We start from the raw sequence: 22744 nt of genomic DNA on the forward strand, positions 1-22744 counted from the left end.
CTTTAAGTACCGGGAAGCAACTGGGAACAACTGCTTTTGAACCAGACATCAATCTCAGCAACTATGCAATATAAGGGGGAAAGAAAAAACCTTGTCTCATTAAGTAGCAAATAGGAGAGTGTATCTGATAGTAAAATCTTGGCAGAACATAAAATACGTGTTTACGGCCAAATCCAAGTCACACAACATTAAGGTTACCTATTTAAGCACAGAGTGCTTCCTTCTCATCGTATATAATTCTATCAAAAAGTCTCCTTCTGGAATCTCAATTACCTTTTGAGTGGATAGGGAGACAATTGCCAAGGCAACTGGGACCCAAACTTCACAGGGATTTGTAGGAAAAAATTAATCCCTCGAATTGTGCCCAGAAGCAAATCAGTAGCTAATGAAGACTACAGTGCACACTACAGAACAAGTTGCCTGTATCCAGTAACAACCAGAGCTTCTGAATAAATTTCCTGGCTAATTCCTTAGTACAGCACATTGCCATAAGTCAGTCTGGAAACTGGAATTAGTGATAAATAAGATGCATTCACCTTTTCTTGTTCTTTGCTGTAGTTTCTCTTGGAGTTGAGTATTCTTCAGATTTTGAAGTTTGAAAGTAACCTGGAGTTCATCTTGGAGCGTAGGTTTGGAGGTAGAGGGAAGTCATCTACTATAACCCTTCATTTATCAGATAGGGAAGATGAGGTCCAAAGTGCTAAAGTGACTTTCCTGGGTCACAGAACTAGAATGTCTGAGTTAGAATCAGAGCTCTATCCACCATACTGCTTATTAGATGAAGGGATTGTTGGCCCAGAGGAGAAAGTGATTTGCCCAAGGTGCGCAATATAATCAATTGCTGTGATGTATGTGAATTACTTTGCAAATCTTAAAGTGCCATAAATATGAATGTTTCACAGATAACACACAGGAGGCACTGGAGTTTTGGGATTCCAACCTCCAACAGGTTTACTCTTGATATGGTCAGTAAGGTAGACAGCTTCAGAGGGGTTAATAATCAACTTTGTTCCAGTTTAGTCTTCTCAAAGAGTTGTGGGAGAATCAGTTCCTACAGTATTCCCTAATCACCCTTCTCACAGGGGCTGATGAGAAGGGGGGGGGCAACTACCCCTATGTGCCAATGGAATCAATTGAGACAGGCACAGCTTGTGCACTACCCTAAATTCCCTCAAGTCTTAATGGGGACCAGTTACAGCACACACAGATTCCCCTATGAGTTCCCCATGGCTTTTCCAACTCACTGACCGGTGCCCACCTGCTATATAAGGCAACAGAAAAAAAAGACATTAAGCTCACAGGCTAACTTTTGTAATATCATCATTTTGCACAAGCATAGTAAATATTACATTATGTCACCCCTTATCTCATGCTGCAGCCTCAGTAGGACTATCTGTCATTTTGATTCTGGAAATTACTATCTAGAACCCTTGGAACTATTCTGGAAGTTATTATCTAGCACCTGGAAACTCCGCATTGCCATGGTCATGGATCCTAAGAGACTAAGCTCTAAAGGGATAACAAAATTCTCCTTACATCCAATGAGCTTTTATTATGCTAAGGGGCATAGTCAGGATATGAACATGGGTTTTCAGACTTATGATCCAATATTTTTGGTTTGGTTTGGTTGAGTTTTCCCAATGTACCTCACTGACTTCCCCTGTTGCGAGTAAAATAAGGTGACTCATTTACCTTAAATAGTCATTGTAAGAAGGATCCTCTGGAAAAATTATCCCACAGCTCTCTTTTTAATCAAGCAGCACAAAAATTCCCATATAAATGTTGCATGGGTTCTGCCATAAAAATAATCCATTCAGCTAAATATTCCAAAATCGAATCTAATAAAGCCAGAGAGAAAAATCTATTTTTCTAGTCTAGAATTGAAAGTATAATAAAATTGGGGAAGGTGCAAGTAACATTGAACTAGACAAGCAAAATGGAAGCCAGAGCACTCAGAGAAAAACAGAGGGTAAGAAATGGGAAAATAGGTGCATGGTAGCATTCTAATACTTCCACAATTAATAGATCTGCTTTCAAATAAAAGAAAAAGAAAATGAATTCAGTGAAAAGTTAGAAGGATGTCAAGCTGGAGCAATTATTCATGGCTAATTACTTTTTAAAGTATGATGACAATGGGTTAGTTTTCACTGGTATTGATGAAGAAAAATCTCTGGGGAAATCACTTGCAAAGGTTAGCAAGGATATGAACTATTCTCTGGTAGGTATGAAATGCACAAATATAAAAGAATAAGGAAAATATTAGTACAGCCCAGTGAGGGTCATCAAAACAACTGAACTAATGCCATAAATTATCATTTTCTAAAATTCAAACATGCCATCAATATGTCTCACCATGAATTGTTTCCCTAAAAAGATGACTTGTTACAAAATGTTAAGATATTAGGAGACACCCTGTTTTCCAGAGCCAAGGTTCAGCAAGCAAACTTTGACTTGAGCTTGACATAACAACAATCCTTTGCGCTTACCCTCTGAATGATCTTACCCTCTGGTAAAATCACAAAATTATTGTACTGCTTTGACCAGCACCAGGTGTTCTCTGAGCTCAGACAAACCCAGGACAAGCTCCAGTAAGTTCTGGTCTATGAAGCCCTGCTCTGAATCAAACTTGCCACGTTGTTGCTCTCATCCCTCACTGTCAGGGCTATAGCCCACTACACAACCATTGGTATAAGTACTGAGATCTCCCCACACTGCCTCTGGTCTCCCCACTAGGGACAGCACACTGGCGCATGCATCTAGGTCCCTCCTCCTCTTGCTTGCAAGCCATTTCCCTCACTTTGAAATTAAACTTCTGTTTGATTTCTGACTCTCCTGCCTCTAGTCTGCTCTGTTTAGCTCCAGGTATCCACAGGTTACAGGCCGGTACAATCCAGCCAGAAATGTTCAGAAACTCACCAGACAAATAATTTAAAATAATTTTGTTCAATAGAACATAGTGAAAGGTAAGATCAGACAGTGTCATTCTACCCATGAATTTATGTCATCTTTAAACAATTACTGTAGCTGTATACAGTTTAGAGGAATCTGTAGATTATAGTGAAACCTACTTACAAAGCCCACCTGCTGCAACCCAAACAGGGGTTGTTTTGACAGATGGTCTTCGGATGTAAGTTCATTAGGGTTTGTAATCTGCTATTTGCAATCATAGGCCATGTATATTTGCAAGAAATGAACAGACTGGAATATGGCTGATTGATTCATTCTGTCCATCAACAAGAGAGGGAGCAGATGTATAGCAAAGGACAATCTCATGAGGACAGTGCAGAAAGATTTGTCGGTAATGCATTTGTCCTTTTCTATAAACAGCTACATCTGTAAGTAGCAATCATATATTTATCAGTAATACTAATAAATAGCATTTATATAGTACCTTTAAATTTGCAATGCACTTTTAAATGTATTATCTCATTTGACCTTTATAGCACTGGGAGGTAGGTTATATTGCTATTATTACTGTTTTACAGATGAAGGAACTGTGGCTGGGAGAGATTAGTTGACTTTCCTAGGGTCATACAACCTGTAAGTTTCTGAGGCATGATTTGAACAAGGGTCTATTCCCCTATCCACAATGGCACCTTTATATGATTAAATACATACATAGAGAATAAGTCAGGTTCAGTTCAAAGATGTTGGCTTTTAGCAGAAACAAACCCTCATGTATCATAGTGTACTATTTCCAGACCTGCAGAGGATGAATAAATATCCATACTTGCACATCCTTGGCAGGCCTAAATTCCAGAGAGAGAGAAAGAGAGAGAGATCTGCTTTGTATTCAAATATCTTGCTAGTTCCCCTAGATATCCTTAGTATATAGTTAGATTGTTGTCCTGCTGTCCCTTGTGACTGTATATCTGAGCACATTTGCTCTTCATGATAATCATACCATGACCTGATCAAGAGCCCAAAACAACAAACTTCAATGGTTGCCTATTGACAATAAGATAAAATAGAAATTTCTTAGTCTGGCATCTTCTTAACTGAATTGAATTACTCTGCAATCCTCCTATATGCTTCCTGCCAACTGACTTTAGATTACAATATAAAGTCATAGGTTACACATAAATATGGCTAGATAGCAATCCACATGAAAAAGATCCGGCAGTTTTAGTGTGTTCGTCCTTCATTGCCAAAGAAGACCATGCTATCAGGGAAATGATGACATGACTTGCACTTGACTTTGTTTTGAGTGAGGGAGGGCTGTGCAGGTCATCAGCCTCACTTCTCACCCAGAACCATCTGAATCCAGAGGACCCAGGATGAGGCAATTGGGGTTGAGTGACTTGCCCAAGGTCACATAACTAGTGAGTGTCAAGTGTCTGAGGTGAGATTTGAACGCAGGTCCTCCTGACTCCTGCACTGGTGCTCTATCCACTGCACCACCTAGCTGCCCCTCATAGACAATTGAAGAGTTAACAAAAGAAGGTTTACTAAGCTCTAGCATGGAAAGGATACTAAACAAGGATACAAAAGTGTCTTAAAGGCACATACCTCCCCCTTTGTCTCCATACAGAAATGTTTTTGGTCATGAGGGCAGGGTGTGGTGATTCACACAGGCATGGGACATCTCTTGGGGTCTCTTTTATGCCTTTAAGATACCAGTAAACCACATCAGCAGTTTATGCCTTTGCCCTCTGAATGAATCAAGTCTCAGGAATAGCTTCCTTGACTATTAGGAGAAAAAACTAGATATTTCTCCTTTCTCAGATGCCTTAATAGAAGCAAATGAACCAGGAAGAAAGAAGGAACACTAGTATATTCTCCCATGGTCAGAACATACCTACTATATCATGTTCATGTCTAGGGTTTCATTTTAAGAAGAACATTAATAAGCTGGAGCATGTCCAACAGAAGCTACCATAACGGTGAATTTGGGGGTATACCATATAAAGATTGACAGAAGGAATTATGAAAGTTTAGCATAAAAAAGAGAAGACTTGGAGGGCTGGGGCAGTATGCCAACTAAGCAGGATGACTGTTGTCAGTGATTCACAGCATTGCCCTGTGGATAAGATTATAAATTTGTTTTGCATACCTTTATTGGGCCAAATCAGGAGAAATAAGTGGCACATTTTGGCTCATTAAAGGGAAGAACTAAGCATTAAAACTGTGCAATGTGAAATGATCTGCTTTAGGAGCAATTAAGTTTCCCAAAAGTGGGGATCTTCAAGAAGAGATAGGATAACCACTAGAGAATATGGTAGAGAATATTCCTAATTGCATTGAATTATACAACTTCTGACATCCCCCCCATTATAGAGATTTATGGTGTTATGGATACAATATAGTCCAAGGGGCTGGATGGAAAGGACCTTACGCATCATTTAGTTTAAACCCTTCATTTCACAAAGGAAGTCGAGAGTGGTGAAGTGATTTGCCCAAAATAGCCCAGGTAGTTAGTAGAATGGCCAAGATTAGAGCCCAGGTTTCTGAATTCTCTGTCCATCACCACTTTCCACTCATTCAACTCTGTTTTGTGTCTCAGGATTCTCACTTCTGCTAGGAATGACCTGCTCATCTACTCCGTTGGTCAGGCAGTGTTGCATAGTGGTTACTTCTCTGCAACTGGAGTCAACAAGACTCAAGTTCAAAAGTCACCTTAAGCATTGGGTAACCCTGAATAAATCTCTTAATCCCAGACTCAATCTCCTCATCTGGAAAATGGGAATTATAGTGCCAATATCACAGGGTTTTGTATGAACCAAATGAGATAATATAGGTAAAACACTTTGCTAACCTTAAGGTACTACGTAAATATTAGCTACTATGGTTACTCCTTAATAGAAACTTTTTTGATGAATAGCTGTAACTAAAAAGTTGATCACTTTCTACACCCTCTAGGCAATCCAGCAATAAGCATTGAGTTAATATCTGAATTCCTTCCAGTCTGGTAGAAATTGTGAGAGTCTCCTGTCATGACCTTTGAGAATCCAAGGCCAATTCCATTCAGTGGATGCACAGTAAAATTTCAGCAGAAAATCTCACAATAATTTTAATTTCTTTGGTCTAGATCCATGATTTTATTAGTGGAGGGAACTCCAGCCACGTGTAGCTTACAGTCTAAGAAAATTGCCTGAGGTCTCTGAGAAGTTAACATCACACATTGAGTACTTACCAGAGAGAAAATTTGGATTCAGGTCTTCTTAGGTTCTAATGCCAGTGTTTTACCCATGATACTATGCTATCTGTTAAATCACATTGAAAACATCAAATCTCCAACTGCTTAGTTAGGACATTTAGCATATGACTAATATGCTAATAAGCTGATAAATGGCCAGGCATGACAGCTTTTCTAAAGCTTTGAAAAAGGGATAGACAAATGGCAAGGTAAGGAGGTACACACCTGTAATCCCAGCTGCCAGGGAGGTTGAGGTTGCTAGATTCATTTGAGCTCAGGAATTTTGAGCTGCAGTAGAGCTAGAACCAATCAAATGTCTACATTAAGACTGGCATCAGTATGGTCATCAGGGGCAGGGGGTCAGCAGGCTGCCTAAGACAGAACAAAGTGGGAAGTGGAAAAGGTCAAAGATTTCATGCTGCCATACCCTCTCTATCCCAGTGATTTTCTACCCCTTGTTGTCATTGTTGTCCATCATTTCTCACTCTTGTATTCTCATCCTCAATCCACCCGGTACCTACCACTAATGTTCTACTTTAAAACCAGTCATTCCTTCCACTGTGATCTTTGGAATACCTGCTCCATAGGTAACAAACTTGCTTTCAAATTAAATCTTTCCTTTGTCCACTCCTTCCATATTCTGGGCATCGCTGAGTTATGACTCTATACTGCTGGCATAGCCTCCCTGCCCACCTTTTCCAGCACCCGTTGAGCTTTCATTCAATTGCCTCTACTCCATACTTGAGGAGGCTATGGTCACTCCCTATTGTCACTCCCAAGCTCAACTTCTACCATTATCACTAAGCACCTCTCCTCCTTTGAGGTGTACTTAAATCCATATGTACCACCCAAACAAAATTCTGTGAATTGTCTACACATCTCCAGGCACCTTCTTTCCTCAGTGAGATAAGTGCCTGGCTCATAGCTCTTCTGTCCTCCTGAACTCCTGCCTCATGTTGTGTGCAATTGTTTTCTTTTTTACATTTCTGTTTAATTCTTCACGTCCCTATTTGGGATTTTCCTGGACTAAGACACTGCAGTAGTTTGCCATTTTCTTCTCCAGATCATTTTACAGATGAGAAAAGTGAGGGAAAAGGAATTAAGTAACTAGCTCAGGAATATGCAGCTAGCAAGTATCTAAGGCTAGATTTGAACTCAGGTCTTCCTGACTCTAAGCCCTCCACTCTATCCCCTATGCCACCTAGCTGCCCCACAAAATGCAGGTGTTTTTCAGACTTATAGTGTGATTTGGCAAGGGAAATGCTAATATAAATTATATTATTATTTTTACATATATTTTAGTCATTTTTTTTAGTCATGTCTGACTCTTCATGACCCCACTTGGGGTTTTCTTGGCAATGATATTGGAGTACTTTGCCATTTCTTTCTCTAGCTCACTTTACAGATGAGGAAATTGAGGCAAACAGGGTCATTCAGTTACTAAGTGTCTAAGGCCAGATTTGAAGCTCAGGAAAAGTCTTTCACTTTATCTACTGCATCAGCTAATTGTCCAGTGTCTTCCTACTGGGAGAGTTATTGATACTCCCTCCAGTATCCTACCAGAGTTAGGGAATCTGTGGTTTCCAGGCCTCATGTGACCTTCGAGGTTCTCAGGTATGACCTTTTGAATGAGGGATTTGTTCTATAAAACTTGGACTCAGTCAAAAGGCTGCACCCAAGGACCTAGAAGGCCACATGAGGCCTCGAGGTCGCAGGCTCCCTACTCCTGCCTAACCTCATGGTTCCTCAGTTTACTCATGACAAACAACCAATGCCTGTGCCCGTCCTAAGCTTCTCATAAAGATGGTCATGCCCTTGATCTTACCATCACCCACAAATGTACCACTTCCATACACCCTGGCACAGGTCCCCATCACCTCACATCTATACTACTGCACTAGCTTTATTGGTTGATCCCCCTGCCTCTGCACACCCATCCACCCTCTATTCAGCTGTCAAGCTGATCTTCTAAAAGGGCAAGCCTGTGTACATCATTCCTCTATTTAATCAACAATAGTGAGTACCTATTGCCTCAAATATAAAACCCTATTTGGCTTGTAAAGCCCTTCATCTTCTGGCCCTTTCCCATCTTTATAATTTTCTGACATCTCATAACGTGACCTCCATGCAGTTAATTGACTTTGACCTCCTTGCTCTTATTTGCATAAAATACTGGATCTCCTGCAGCCAGGCATGTTCACTGTCTGTCCCCCAGGTCTGGGATTCTCTTCCTCCTCATCTCCATTTCCTGGATTCCTTATCTCCCTCCTAGTCCTGGCTAAAACCTCACCTTCTTTGAGATGCCTTGCTTAATTCTTCTTAATGCTAGCGCCTTTCCTCTGTTATCAAGTCCAGTCTAGCCTGCCTGTGTCTTGTTTGTGCATAGTTGTTTGGATGTTATATCCTCCATTAAACTGTGAGCTCCTTCAGATCAGGGATTATCTTTTTCCTTTTCTATATTCCCAGCTCTTCGCATAGTACTTGGTACATAATAGGTGCTTAAAAATGCTTATGAAAGGACAATTAGGTGTTGCAGGGGATAGAACATGGGATCTGAAATCAGGAATACCTGAGTTCAAATCCTGCTTCAAATACTTACTAGCTTTGTGATCCCAGACATCATTTAACTTCTCTTTACTTTGGTGTATTCATCTGCTGAATGCAGATAATAATAGCACCTAACTCCTAGCGTTAGAATGATCAAATGAGATGATCCTTGTCAAGGGCTTTGCAAATAGTAAGATGCTATATAAACTCTAGCTATTACTGTTGTTATCATGGGTATTATCATTATTGACTGACTGATCAGCTATCATGATCAGCTTTACTTCTATTCTGCATTGAGATAGATACATAGAAAGATACGTAAATAGGTGAAAGGTAGATAGATACATAGATGAAAGATAGACAGATGATAAACAGATGAAAGGTAGATAGATAGATAGATAGATAGATAGAGAGATAGATAGATAGATAGATAGAGAGATAGGTAGATAGGTAGATAGATAGATGATAGATAGATAGACAGAAGGTAGATATGTACAGAGATAATGTATAAATGTAGAGACAGAGACAAAGAGAAAGAGATAGAGAAACAGAATAGACACACATAGTTCAAGTATTCTATTTTCAGTTAAAGTAAGATAATTGATTTGGTTTTCTTATGAAAGAGGTAATGCAGGGAAGCTTATTATGCATATTCACTTAGTTTTATAGTAACCATTTACTATTTTTAAAGGTCCTTGTTAATACCATGAGATCGCATAGTGTAATAAATTGAAAGCTCATCTCAGTCAGTAACATATAGATCCAACCCTGCCTCTGACGTATAAAGATTGTGATGCTTGGCAAGCCCCCAACCTCTCACTGTCTCCAGATAACTCTCTAATGTTACAAGTTGCAAAGAAAGTACCAATATGCACTGGGGTATACATACACAATACAAATCTAAGCCCTAAGCTATCACTTCCAAATTACTAAAGATAGTAAAATTGCCAAATTCTAAATTCTCTTTGAGCAGTATTTTAGAGTTTGAAAAAGGACACTGATGGATTTCTAAAAACTGAAGTTTCCATAAGTACTATCTGTGCTGGATGAGGAAAACAGGAAGGTGCTGAAGTATTTTCAATGTATTTTGCTGATGTTTTAAGTTCTATATCTTGGTAATTGGAATGGCATTTCATTTTCAGAAGTTTTTACCCAGTCATACCAACTACATCTCTGTATGAGGTTGAGTGGTACCTGTAAAGGCCATTGCATCACCATCTCCAGGGAAACCACTGGAGGATGTGCTTAAATCTATATAAAAATAAGGGGAAGGAACTTAAAGGCACTCCCATCAAACTCAGCACTTTAGTGTACTTGAAACTACAAAAGAAGTACAAACCAAACAAATACACTTGAGCTTAACAAATTCAAAAGAAACTTTCTCCTTTGTGTATTCCAGAAAGAATTTAGCACTGGAAAATTGTTTGTTTCAAGTGCTAAACACGTTCTGTATGCATCAGATTTCTTAGAAGACTGTAAGGATTAAATAAGACTGTCAAGTGCTATGCAGTGGAAATTCTTGGTAGAAGGAAAATCATCTGAGAACACAGCTAATACCTCCTATTATCACTTTCTTAAATAAAATGATCATCTAGACCTTTCCTCTTATTCTATTTGGGTGTCCAAAATCAATCTTAGGCAGAGTATTTAAATTAAAATTCTCTTTACTCCTTGGAAATAGAGTGTTTCTTTTTCTGTGCTGAATGCAATTTGAAATTCATGGGAGCTCAGTGTGAGATGATGAGGAAGAGAAGACAAAGAAGAATAGGGAGCTGGTTGGGAGCTTTTCCATCATAGTCTTTTCCAGTTTTGTAACACCCAGCCTAAAAGAGCCATTCTCCTGATGATGCCCTTGTTTGGTGAGTGTAATTCCCTCTGTTTTCTGCATCACCACTGCCCCAACTCCTACATTAACAAAGGAAATAAGGTTCCCTTGAATCTTAGAATTTCTAGTTTCCTTCAAATCGCAGCTCAGGAACAATATGAAGTCTTTCCTTGATACACAACCGCTACTGTCTTCTCCCCAAACTACTTTGAATTTATTCTACATGTATTTGGTACATGCCTATATAGGTACATGCCGTCTACCCTTTCCCCCTTCCAACAGAAGTTTAGCTCCTTAAGGTTTGGGACTCCTTCACTTGCCAATGTAAACTTGCACCTCGCACAATGCATGAAACATTCTAGGTACTTATTAAAGCTTGTTAATTGATGATGATGTGGAGCCAGAAAGGGGAGAGGGAGAAGAAAAGACAAACAAAATTAAGAGCAGCTTCAGCTCTGTATTAGGTTCTGTCCATGCTTCAGACACTATCCTGTAGTATAATTCAAGGAGAAGGATGCAAATAGCCAACAAGGAATTTGGCCAGAAGCTCTGCGCAACTAAAACTTCTGACTTGGTCAGCCACCGAGGCTTTATTGCTTCTGTAAACCTTATGTTTCCATTTTCTTTTTTTTCTAAGAATTTTTTTAACATTCAAAATGGAGAGAGACAGAGACAAAGAAAGACAGAGAGACAGAGAGTTACTAACCAAGTTTGTATCTGCTGCCCTGATTTTAACTCCCGGGAATACCAGAATACACTCCTCCTCCCAGGATAAACTCATCACTTCTAATCTCACCCACAAGATGCTAACTCAAGCCTTGATTGACACCACCTCCTTTAACCTATTCCTCACTCTGATTGGAGGGCTGGAGGGTGAATTACCAAAATTCCCCCAAAACCTACCTTCATAGTGGGAAGAAAATGCACTTGGCTCACTCCACTTTGTATCCATTATCCTACCTAATTTCAGCTCCATGGAACAAGATGCCCTCATGCTCAGTACCTCCTGGTTTCCTACCCCACCCTTTCCTGCCTCCTTTTGTGTACTGTCTTCCCTTTTAGATTATAAGCCCTTTGAGGGCAGAAATTATCTTTCTTTTTATCACTTGTATCCCCGGTGCTTAGCACAGTGCCTGGCACATAATAGGCATTTATTAAGTACTGATTGGATTGGATTGGATTGAATTGGATTCATGTATAATGGGTTGGACTAGATAGAGATAGATACACACATATGTATATGTGTGTATATATGTGTGTGAATTTATGCAAGTGAATGTTTGCACATGTATATATACATATATGTATGCACACATGTATGTGTGCATACATATGTAGCCAGAGGGCCCTCATGGGGGAGAAAAGCCTAGAAGAAGTAAGGATTTGTGAGGTTAAGTGCAGGGAAGTCAGTTGGAGCATCTCAGCAAATCATCATGATCCTAGGATTCTAAGTCATGCATTTTGAGCTAACAAGGATCTTAGAGGTCAGTTATCCCTTTCCTTCTTGACATTTTCCTACCAGTTCCCAGACTTCTCCTGGAACAGGAGTTCTATAGTCAAAAGTACAAGAAACAATGTCTCTGCCTATATGGGGAGACCAACAAGATACTCCAGAAAGTTACAGGCATTCCATCTCACTTTATAAGTAGGGGATCATTTGTAATTAATAAAGACCTTGGAGATCACCCAGTCCAGACTCCTCATTTAACAGATAAGAAAATTCAGGTCAAAAGAGGTTATGTGATTTATTCAAGGTTATACAGGTAATAAATGGCACATCCAGGATTTGAACCCAGACACATAGCTATATAATTGCATTGACATGAAGATTGCAGAGACAGCCCAAGTACTAGATAAAGGAATCCCCTCTAGTGGCATTGTATTACCAGGCCCTTCCCTTCTATATTCCTTTTTCAGATTCCAAGGCACAAGGAGGAAATAGAATACAATTTCACTCCAGAGAAAAATAATTTCCATGGCAGGTGATATCTAGAGGAAAGAGAGGAGACAGAGAAACTATACTTCAGTGTCTCTGCTCTATAATAAGGAATAGAGGCAGTGTTGAAGATTCGATAGAATATTAGTCTTGGAGTCAATTCTGCCTCCATGTGTCATCCTGGGCAAGTCATGTTGACCCTCTTGTGCCTCAGTTTTATCATCTGTCAAATGAGGGTACTGAATTTGATGATTTCTAAGGTTGCTTCCAGTTTTAAATCAATGATTTTTATGAATATCAGAATGGCTGGCAAGGTCTTATGTGTCCCTAGTTGGATCATTCTGCCAATCTGCTAATGAATTTAAGTTATTTTTATTTTCTGCCTTATTCATATTTACATATTCTCTTTTTACATTTTCATCCCCAAATATATCCTCTCCTCAACTCATACCCAACAAACCATCCCAAGAAGTCATCCTTTCCCTCATTCCTGCACAGCAAACAGTCCCTTCCCTCACTTCTGCACAGCAATCTATTGTTTCCCTTGTAACAAAGGAAAAAAAATGAAAGAGTGAAGAAAACAGTTCAACCAAACGAGCCAGCCCGTCCACCCAATCTAAGAGTGGCTGAATGATTCCATACCCACGATTCCCCATCTCTGCTAAGAATGGAAAGGGATATATATTTGTTCAGTTTGTCTCCATTGCCGAGCTAGGGCTTCATAATTATACAGCCTTCAGTTTCTCTCATTAGAGTTGTTATTCTTACCGTTTACATTAATCTTGGTGCCATGTTTTCCCGGGTCTGCTTATTTCAGTCTAGATCATTTCATGCGTCTTCCATCTATCTCTGGATCATCGAGAGACAGTACTTGTGCTTTTATACAACACAGTAATATGACATGACAAGAATGTGCCATAATTTCTGTAGTCATTCCCCAACTGATGAACATGTACTTTTATTCCAGTTCGTTCACTGCACAAAAAAGAAATGCTTTTAAGATGTTAGTTTATCTGACTCCTTTATTTCTATCTTTGAATCTTAGCCTATATACATATATATATAATATTTATATACCTATACATGTATATAGGAATGTGAACCTGATATTTATTTTTCAGTTCTTTTGCTAACAAGCTTGTCATGTTCTACATTCTTGATAAACAAGGAGAGATGAAAAGGCAATAAATTTGGTAATTCTGCTTTTCAGAATCCCCTGATACTTACCAGCAGATAGATTTACGTATGTAATTTTTCTGAACAAAAAGAAAACTATGGCATTTCAGTAAGAGAAAATTCTCTATTTCACTCAGAATGATACTTTCTTGATTACTACTAGCTATTATTATATGTAATTACATAGAATGTGATCATGTTGCTTATATGCACCTATGTATTATGTATACCTGTGTGGGTTTATATATACATATATGCTACATTTATACATATATGTATACATACACACATATATACATACATACATCTAGTAATGGGACCTCTGAGTAAAAGAGGATAGGCATCCTCTTAATGAAATACTACTACTACTACTACTACTACTACTACTACTACTACTACCACCACCACCACCACCACTACCTTCAAAACTAACATCATGAACAATAAATAACAAATACACCAGGTATCCCAAAAGTTTTAGCACAGTTTTAAGCTTAAAACTGAACTGCGTCTTATGGAATACCCCATATAACATTTTATATTTATTAGCTAAGCACTTTCCTCACCACAGAGCTGAGAGGTTGTTGTTCCAAATAACAAGATATCCTTTTACTGCTGCCATGGATGGTGCCTTGGGAATAGCTATGGGCTGGGGGCTGGGAGACGTGATGTAAGTCCAGACTCCAACATTAATTGCTATGTGACTGTGAACAAGCCTTTTCATCCCTCCAGACTTCAGTGTTTTTAGCTGTAAAATGGGAGTCCTAACCTTTTCAATAAACAGCCCACTTTGATGTTTGGAGAGGGAGTGCTTTATAAATCTTAGTGTATTACATAAACGTGAGCTGCTTTTCTTCCCCATAATGGTCTGTTAGCTCCATGCAGATAAGGCCCTCTAAACTCCTTATCTCATGCAACATCCCATAAAGTACTCAGTGTGCAATAGGAAGTTTAAAGTGTTCATTTTTTTTAAAGGGTCTCTGGTGTGCAGAACTCCATGCTAGGCACTGAAGGAGATAACAAAATTCAAATCATTAATGATCTCTGCCTTCATGGAGCTTATAGCCTAGTAAGCAAAAAACAGAATTTCATTAAATTGAATTCCTAATCTCTTTCTTGACAGACGAGTGATTTGAGAGAAACAGAATTTGGCAAATACAAAATGTTTACCTTATTAAACAGATTTCAGTGGTATTAATGTGCAATCAATGTAATTTTTCAGTGAGCTTTTGAATATCCTAATTCACTAAATAACAGGGTGAGGCAGGAAATAACACTGATATAATATATTTGCTGTCATGAATCCAATAGAACAGAGTATTTTATTTTTATTCAAATTCTTCAGTTAAGTTTTCTATTTCCATTTTTCCAGAAAAGTCATTCACACACAAGGTCCTCATTCTGACCCAGGACATAAAAATGGTATTTTACTGCACAAAGATGACTGCTACTCCTTGCATATTTGCAAGATATACAACATACAGCCTAAGAATTACACTCTGCAGTTAAATTTCAATTACATTTGATGAAACAATGAAAAAAAGATACATTTTGCAGTGCAATATCTTTGGCCTTTTTAAATTGTGCTTGCTGGGCTCCTCACTAATTTGGTAATTTGCAATAAGTTTCCCAGTCATTAGTGCAAATTAGTGAGGTTTAGCAGTAATATGCATATTAATCTATTCAGTGAGAACGAATTCACATGCTCTTTCCAAGTTTACCTTGAAAAAGTTGAAGTTAAAGAATATGAACCTGATCCTTATTTTTTCAAGTTCTTTTGATAACAAATTTATTATGCTCTACTTTCTCATTTAAAAAAAGAGAATAGAAAAGGCAGTGGATTTGGTAATTCTGCTTTTCAGACTCCCCTGATACTAGACAGAAACATGTATGTATTTTTCTGTACAAAAGGAAAAGTACTGCATTTCAGCAAGGAAGAATTCTTTATCCCACTCAGAATGACAGCCCCTTGAGGAGGAGAAGGAGTAATGACAATAATAAGCTCATTATATAATATTTTAAAGTTTGCAAAGCATTGTGTATATATGTGTACATATACATATATGTATACTTATATATGTTGTTCAGTAGTGACTGACTCTGTGACCCCATTAGGGGTTTTCTTGGCAGAGATACTGGAGTGGTTTGCCGTTTCCCTCTCCAGCTCACTTTACAGATGAAGAAACTGAGGCAAACAGGGTTAAGTGACTTGCCCAGGATCTTACAGCTACTAAGTGTCTGAAATCAGATTTCAATTCAGTTCTTTCTGATTCCAGGCCTGGTGCTTTATACACTGCACTACTTAACTGCCTATGTAACACACAAAGACACATACACCCACACACATGCATGCGCACATGTATACAATATGTGTATGTACAAAGTATATGCAATATATATTATAACTATATATATATAATCACCTGCGATTTTATATGTATATAAAATCTCATCTAATTCTCACAACAGTCTTGTGATCTAGGAATTATTATTATCATCCCCACTTTATGGTTGAGGAAACCGAGTCACAGAGAGCTTAAGTGACTCACCAAGGGTTTTACAGTTAGTAAATGTAAGAAACCACATTCAAACTCGGGTCTTCCTGACACTAGCTGCAGTGTTCAATCCATTGTGCCACCTAGATGCCACATATATACCTCTTACCTAAGGCAAATGGCCCTCCCCATTGTCTACTCACTCTCAGTTCACTTGTTTCTGTACAGTCTATGCTATGCTGACTACTCGGAGAACAGCATGCTCCCTTCCAGTTCACAATTGCACACTTTGGTATCTCAGTGTGTCGTCTGTGGTCATCTCCTTGCTTTCAGATTTCATGCTGACGACAGCTCCTCTCCACTCCTTATTCTCACCACAGACCTACTATTCCAATGTAACTAAGAGTCCCCTTCAAACATTTGTTCCTTTTTCTAACAGGGAAGGGGAGACAACAATGTAAGCAATTAAAATTATATCAGATTCACCTACTTCCAAAAGAGCCATAGGACTATTTTTATCTTGATAGAGTTGAAAAGGCAAGCAGGGATCTCTGCCTACCATATAACTCCAGTGGACAAGCTGACATGATGAAACAGACAGATTCAAAAGACTTGAATGTGAGCCCACATCTGACACATAATCTGATTGATTTGGGATAATTTAAACAAGGCTTTTCCTATAGACTCATAGAATGTAAGGGTAGAAAGGGCTCTAAAAAATTATCTGGTCCATCTGCCCACTGTCCTTGCTCACTCTGCATAGAAAGGAGCTGAGACTTAGAAAAGTAACCTGACTTGTCCAGTCCAATGTCATGGAGGTAGTTAATAAGAGGTCTCAGATCCCTCTCAGGAACACCCCCCTCTTTCCACCACTACTCCCTGCAGCGTGTTTCTGTCATGTTTCAAGTGTATCACAGAACATGACTTAAGTTTTCCTTTCCTCTCTCCTTGATTCCTCCTGTTCAGGAAAGTCAGTAAATCTTTATTGACTTCCTTTTGGTCAATATGCACAGTACCCACTTAAATCTCTTATTTCTAGTGCAATTTTTTAAAAAGCTTTAAGAAAACAAACAAACAAAAGAGAAGTGAAAGTGTGATCCTCATAAACATGGAAAACGAGAGCAGATCGCAATGAAGTTGTACTGTCTATTCATTTGTATAAAATGCTATAAATTTCTAAGCATAATGTTTGACAGTAAACTGTCATAGAAGCCACAGACTCATTATAAAACTGCTAAAGGTATATAAATCTCATTGACTGTTTATCATTAACTTCATGGGGTGCTGATAGGATATGTCTGGCTATAATTTATATTTCACTAATAAGGTCCATTTTAGATTATAGCTGTCAAATCTATTACTTACCTTTCTCCAGTTTTATAGCTGTTCTGGACTGTGCTGAAATTGAAAGTTAAAGTAAGGTTTGAAGCATTATCTTTTGCTCTAATATCTCATCCTTGCATATTGAAACTTACATCACCTCTAATCATAGCTCAGCAGCCAAAGTATTTTTTCAGAAAGTAAACTAAAATAAGCTAATAATGATAATTTAAGATCACGATGAAGCTCTAGTATAATGCTCGCTCAGTACTGGAAATTAAATCAAGAAAATATTTGGAAAATACTAAATATTTAAAAATACAGTCACATCAATTTTCTAGTACATGGTTGCCCTTAACAAGTTCCATATTCTTACAGAACAATTTCAAATTCTGAGTTTCTGTCTCCATGGTACCCCTATAAATGAGAGACAAGGCAGTTGTCATTCTTATGCCAAAGAATAGAAAGTATTGGCCTAGAACAGCCAAGAGACTTTTCTAAGGTTATGTACCAATCAATAGGGTACCAGAACAAGAGTATGGATTTTCTGCCACCTTTAGATCACATAAAATTGAATGACTAGACCACTCACACAATCCTCAGTGACCTTTAAGGGAGTTTCTTCTTACCTTCCTGGCAGACAGAAAATAGAGCAATGGTTGTTTTTAAGTGATTGAAATGATGGTAGTGCAACCTAACTACCACTGGAGCATAGGATTATAGATTTAGAGCTAGAAAGGGCCTTAGAGGCCATGGAGGCCAACACTCTCATTTTACAGATGAGGCACAGAAAGCATAGAGGAATTAAGTGAGGTGCCTGGGGTTATATAGTGAGTGTCAGAAATGATATTTGAACCTGCATCTTTCTGCCTCCAAATCCAACTCTCTGTCCACTGTGCCTCACTACAATAGCATCACACATCACCAGGGTGTCATTTTCAGTTCCCATGCCTACTAAGTTTACTATTCTGGACAAAACTTACGTACTAGAAGTAAATTCTGATACTATTCAGGCAAAACCTAAGAAGTTTTTTCTGAGTTTCTGATCAACACAAGGGGACTTAGATTTTACTGAACCTTGTTACAGTAGGTACTGTATTGTGAGGCTGTATTTTCTGACCAGGCAATTGAGAGCTCAAAAATAATCTCAGGGATTATATAAAAACTGAAGATGAAAATTGTGATGATGGTGATGATGGCGATATTTAACACTTATATGGAACTTTAAGATTTGCAAAGCACTTTGCTAATACTCTCTCATTTGATACCTAGGAGGTACTTTTACTATCCCTGCTTTATAAATGAGGAAACTGAGACAGCAGAGGTTAAGTGATTTTCCAGGGAAACAGTATTCAAACCCAAAGTAATCTGGATTTCCAAGTCCAATATTCTCTCCATTACATCATCCTTCCAAATGATTGGTTGAATGAATATATACGCAAATGAAGCACTGATTGAACATACCTAACACCAAGACAAAAATAGAAAGAGAAGACATTTACTCCTCTCAAGAAGTTCACATTGCAGTGGTGGAGACAGCACATGGAAGGTTTCAGGGCAACTGAGACGAAAAGGCCTCAAAGCCCTTAGGAGGCCATAACAAAGCAAGGGTTAATACCTCTTCTTAATGTCATGTTCACTAATAAAACCATATCAATTTCTGATGATAAAAGTGCTGAAGATTATGGTGGCAATAACTTTCTTTCCCAGGTCTCAGTAGCTGTGACTGGAGCACCCAAGAAATGGTTTCCAGGTTGTATCTCCACAGTGGTTGCTTTACAGAATGATGGCAGAATGGTAGGCATTGAACTGCAATTATGGTTATTCCCAAGGCTCCTTGGTTCAGGGTCCTAGGTTTTTCTCCATCAGGATCTGAGGGGAGTTAATGGGCAAAGTAATGGTAGTTGTCTGACTTGCCTGGCACTCTGTCATGCCCTGTCTTTCCCAAAGAGTGCCTTTTTTCTGGCTTGCTTGCATTGTGGATGGTAGTTAGTTTGCAAATGGTGGGGATAGATGGTCATTTCTCCATAGGAGCTGCTTCCCCAGATGAGGGCTGAGCTGGAAGCAGGACTAGTGGTCTAGGAGGTGCTACAACTCCCAGTGGTCCTGTGCCTACAGGCCTACTGGGGGCAATTGTTGGTGGTCCTCTCCATAATTATTTCTCTTCTTAATGATGGCATCAGATAACTGGTCTGGAAGCAAGTGGGTGATTTGAGGGGCATTGCTCTTCCCAAGGCTTTTGGGTTCAGGGTCTTATTCAGGTCTCTCTCAGGATCTGATAGGAGGTGGTAGTCAAGTTAGCGGTGGTAGTTTGACTTACCTGGCACATAGTGTCTCCTGTCTCTCCCTCAGGGTGCTCTGCTGTTTCAAATTTGAATTCTTAAAATAATAAAGTTAGAAGAAACTAGTAGAAATGAAATAGAGTATAATACTTAGAGCCAGATTCCTCATTTTGTAAAATGGAAATAATAATAGCACCTACTTTATAGGAATTGATTGAGACAATAGACATAAAACACTTTGCAAATCTTAGAGGTAGATGACTATCAATTACTACACTACTACTACTACTACTACTACTACTACTACCACCATCACCACCACCAATACTGCTACTACTACTCCTCTTACTACTACTACTACTAGCACTCCTCCCCCTCTTCTATTTTCTCTTCCTTCTACTCAAGTGCCTTGAAAGTAGAGATTATAGTTTTCTAAGCATGTTTCTTTCTCATCTGCTTCCACCAAAGTCTGACTCCAGTTTCTCAACCTGCCATAAACAGTGATCACAAGGCATTAAAAACAAAGACAATACTTTCTTTAGAAGGTCCAACCAAAATGAAAAAACTCTACAAAGGGGTCAGTCTTCAAGCTTAGCTAAATATTGTGAGTATACATATAGTGAGGAATTTAATGAAAACATAAAACTATCAATGAAGGTGGAGGAAAGCTTCAATCTTCAAAGACAGTTAAAAATGGTGTTTTTAAATAACGAAGTATGTACCTCAGCAGTTAGAAAAGCGTACCGCACACAGTAGGTACTTAATGAATATTTGTGAAATTTAATATGGGGTGAAAATAGGCAATCCACCCAGCATGGGAGAATTTCTAAGCAATATCAAGAGCAAGAAGCAAGTTTTATGTCTGGCTGATAAATGATCTAATTAAGCCAAATGGATGATGTCATATATTGAAATTTTTTGTCAATACATTTCATCAGTATTGAGAGTATGATCACATTACACTTGAAAAAATTTTTTAAAAGAATATATAAGGGAAATAAAGATTTTAAATGTAAAAGTCAGCATATTATCTGGATTTTTTTAATCTTCCCATTTCTTGAAAATGCCATGGGAGAAAGAAAGAAAAAAAACTTCTATCTGTACTGTTAGTTTTATTGAGGTCTAGGACACTGAAGGGGAATAAAGTGTCAAGGCAAAATCACACTATTCAAACAACCAAAAAAAAAATTAAAGAAGCCCCAGTAATGAAGAGGTGAACATTAAATTTCAAAACGACTGTCAAAATTCAGCTCAGCCCATATATGGCCTGAAACAGCATTAGCAAATGTCAGAGAAGATAATGCTCAGGTAGTCAGATGACTACTGTATAATTCAATTCCATTCAAGCCTAGCTCGTGCACAGCATCTTAGAAAGGTGCTGTCACTCAGGGCAGACCAGTCTGACATAAGCACCAGGACACTCAGATATTTGCAATATATGTTACGTTCATGCAGATACTCTGAATGTTTTTGAGCTGATCCGTCTAGGATTACATAGGCTCTTTTCTTGGTGCTTTGCAGGCATGAAACTTCCAGACCCATTGTTAAAGAATGACTCAGTTGAACAAAATGTTAAAAATTGTTTCTACAGAAACTTAAACTTTTCCGTGAATCACCCACCTATGATCCTTCTACCATGTGCCATGGCAGGCCAGCAGAGGCCTCTCAGCATCCCTTGTGTAGATCCCATCACTATGTCTATATCTATATCCATATTCATAGCTATATCTATATCCATATCAATATCTATCTATATATATACACATATACATATATATGTATTGTATATGCATGCATGTATGTTTTATGTATATGTATATGTGTACATACGCATTTATGCATGCGTATATATGTATATGTATATATGTGCGGATGGATAGATAGATAGATAGATAGATAGATAGATAGATAGATAGATAGATAGAGATATGGTGATGGGATCTACACAAGGGGTACTGAGAGGCCTCCTCTGGCTTGCCATAGCACATGGTAGAAGGATCATAGGTCGGTGATTCATGGAAAAGTTTAAGTTTTTGTAGAAACAGCTTTTAACAGTGTTTCCATGGAGTATAAAGACAAAGTAGTTAGGACAAATGCTTCCTTGAAAGCCAAAGGATACCAGGATTAAAGGGTTCCTTTAATAATGAGTCATTAACTATATGAATCTGATCCAAGATGACCTCTGATGTCCTTTCCAGCACTTGATCTATAATATTAGTGTGAAAAGGGTCATACCACAGAGCATACTTGGAATGATCCTTCTTGTTTCTGGTTAATCATGTAGGAGATTTACAGCCTGCTTCTGGTCATGCTCCTGAATATTGTTTTAAGTCATTCTGTTAATACACACTAAGAATTTTATGTTTAGTGGTTTTGTTTGTTTTATAGGTAGGAATAAATTGGCTGTCCCATAACTAGAGAAAAGAAGCATGGTGTGGTGGTTTGTGGAAAAGCCTAAGTTTTTACAGAAACAGCTTTGTAACAGTTTTGCTATGGACCATATAGACAAAGTTGTATATCCTCAAAGTCAGGAAAGTCTGTGTTAGAATTTTGACACTTCTAATACATATTAGTTCTATGACTCTCAGTATAGTAGATAACTGTCCAAGACTAAAGGTACTGAAAAGGTGCCAACCAGAATTGGTAGAAAGGTCTTCTTCACACTGTTTTCTGTAATTTCCCTATTTCAATGAATTCATGAGCATATTCCCTATCTCCTTAGGGGGAACATAATTGAAGCTACAAGGAAAAATTTCCCTGGGATATCAGAATAGTAACTTAACAAGCCAAATGAGAGAACAGAGATCATATTCCCATTAGAAGGCAGACTTCCCAGTCCTGAACCCAGTCCAAACAACATGGTTATAGAACAGGAAGAAGATACAGTATGCCAGCTCCTGTGGGACAAACAATAGATGTTTAATGTTAACCCACAATACTCTCACCCTCTATGTCAGAAGTAGGCCAGCTCTCTATCCACTCAGCCCTGAAGCCTCTTCAAAATTTTATCATTTAAATTGGAATAAT

The sequence above is a fragment of the Notamacropus eugenii genome, chromosome 6 (assembly GCF_028372415.1).
Source record: "Notamacropus eugenii isolate mMacEug1 chromosome 6, mMacEug1.pri_v2, whole genome shotgun sequence".
NCBI classification, from domain to species: Eukaryota; Metazoa; Chordata; class Mammalia; order Diprotodontia; family Macropodidae; genus Notamacropus; species Notamacropus eugenii.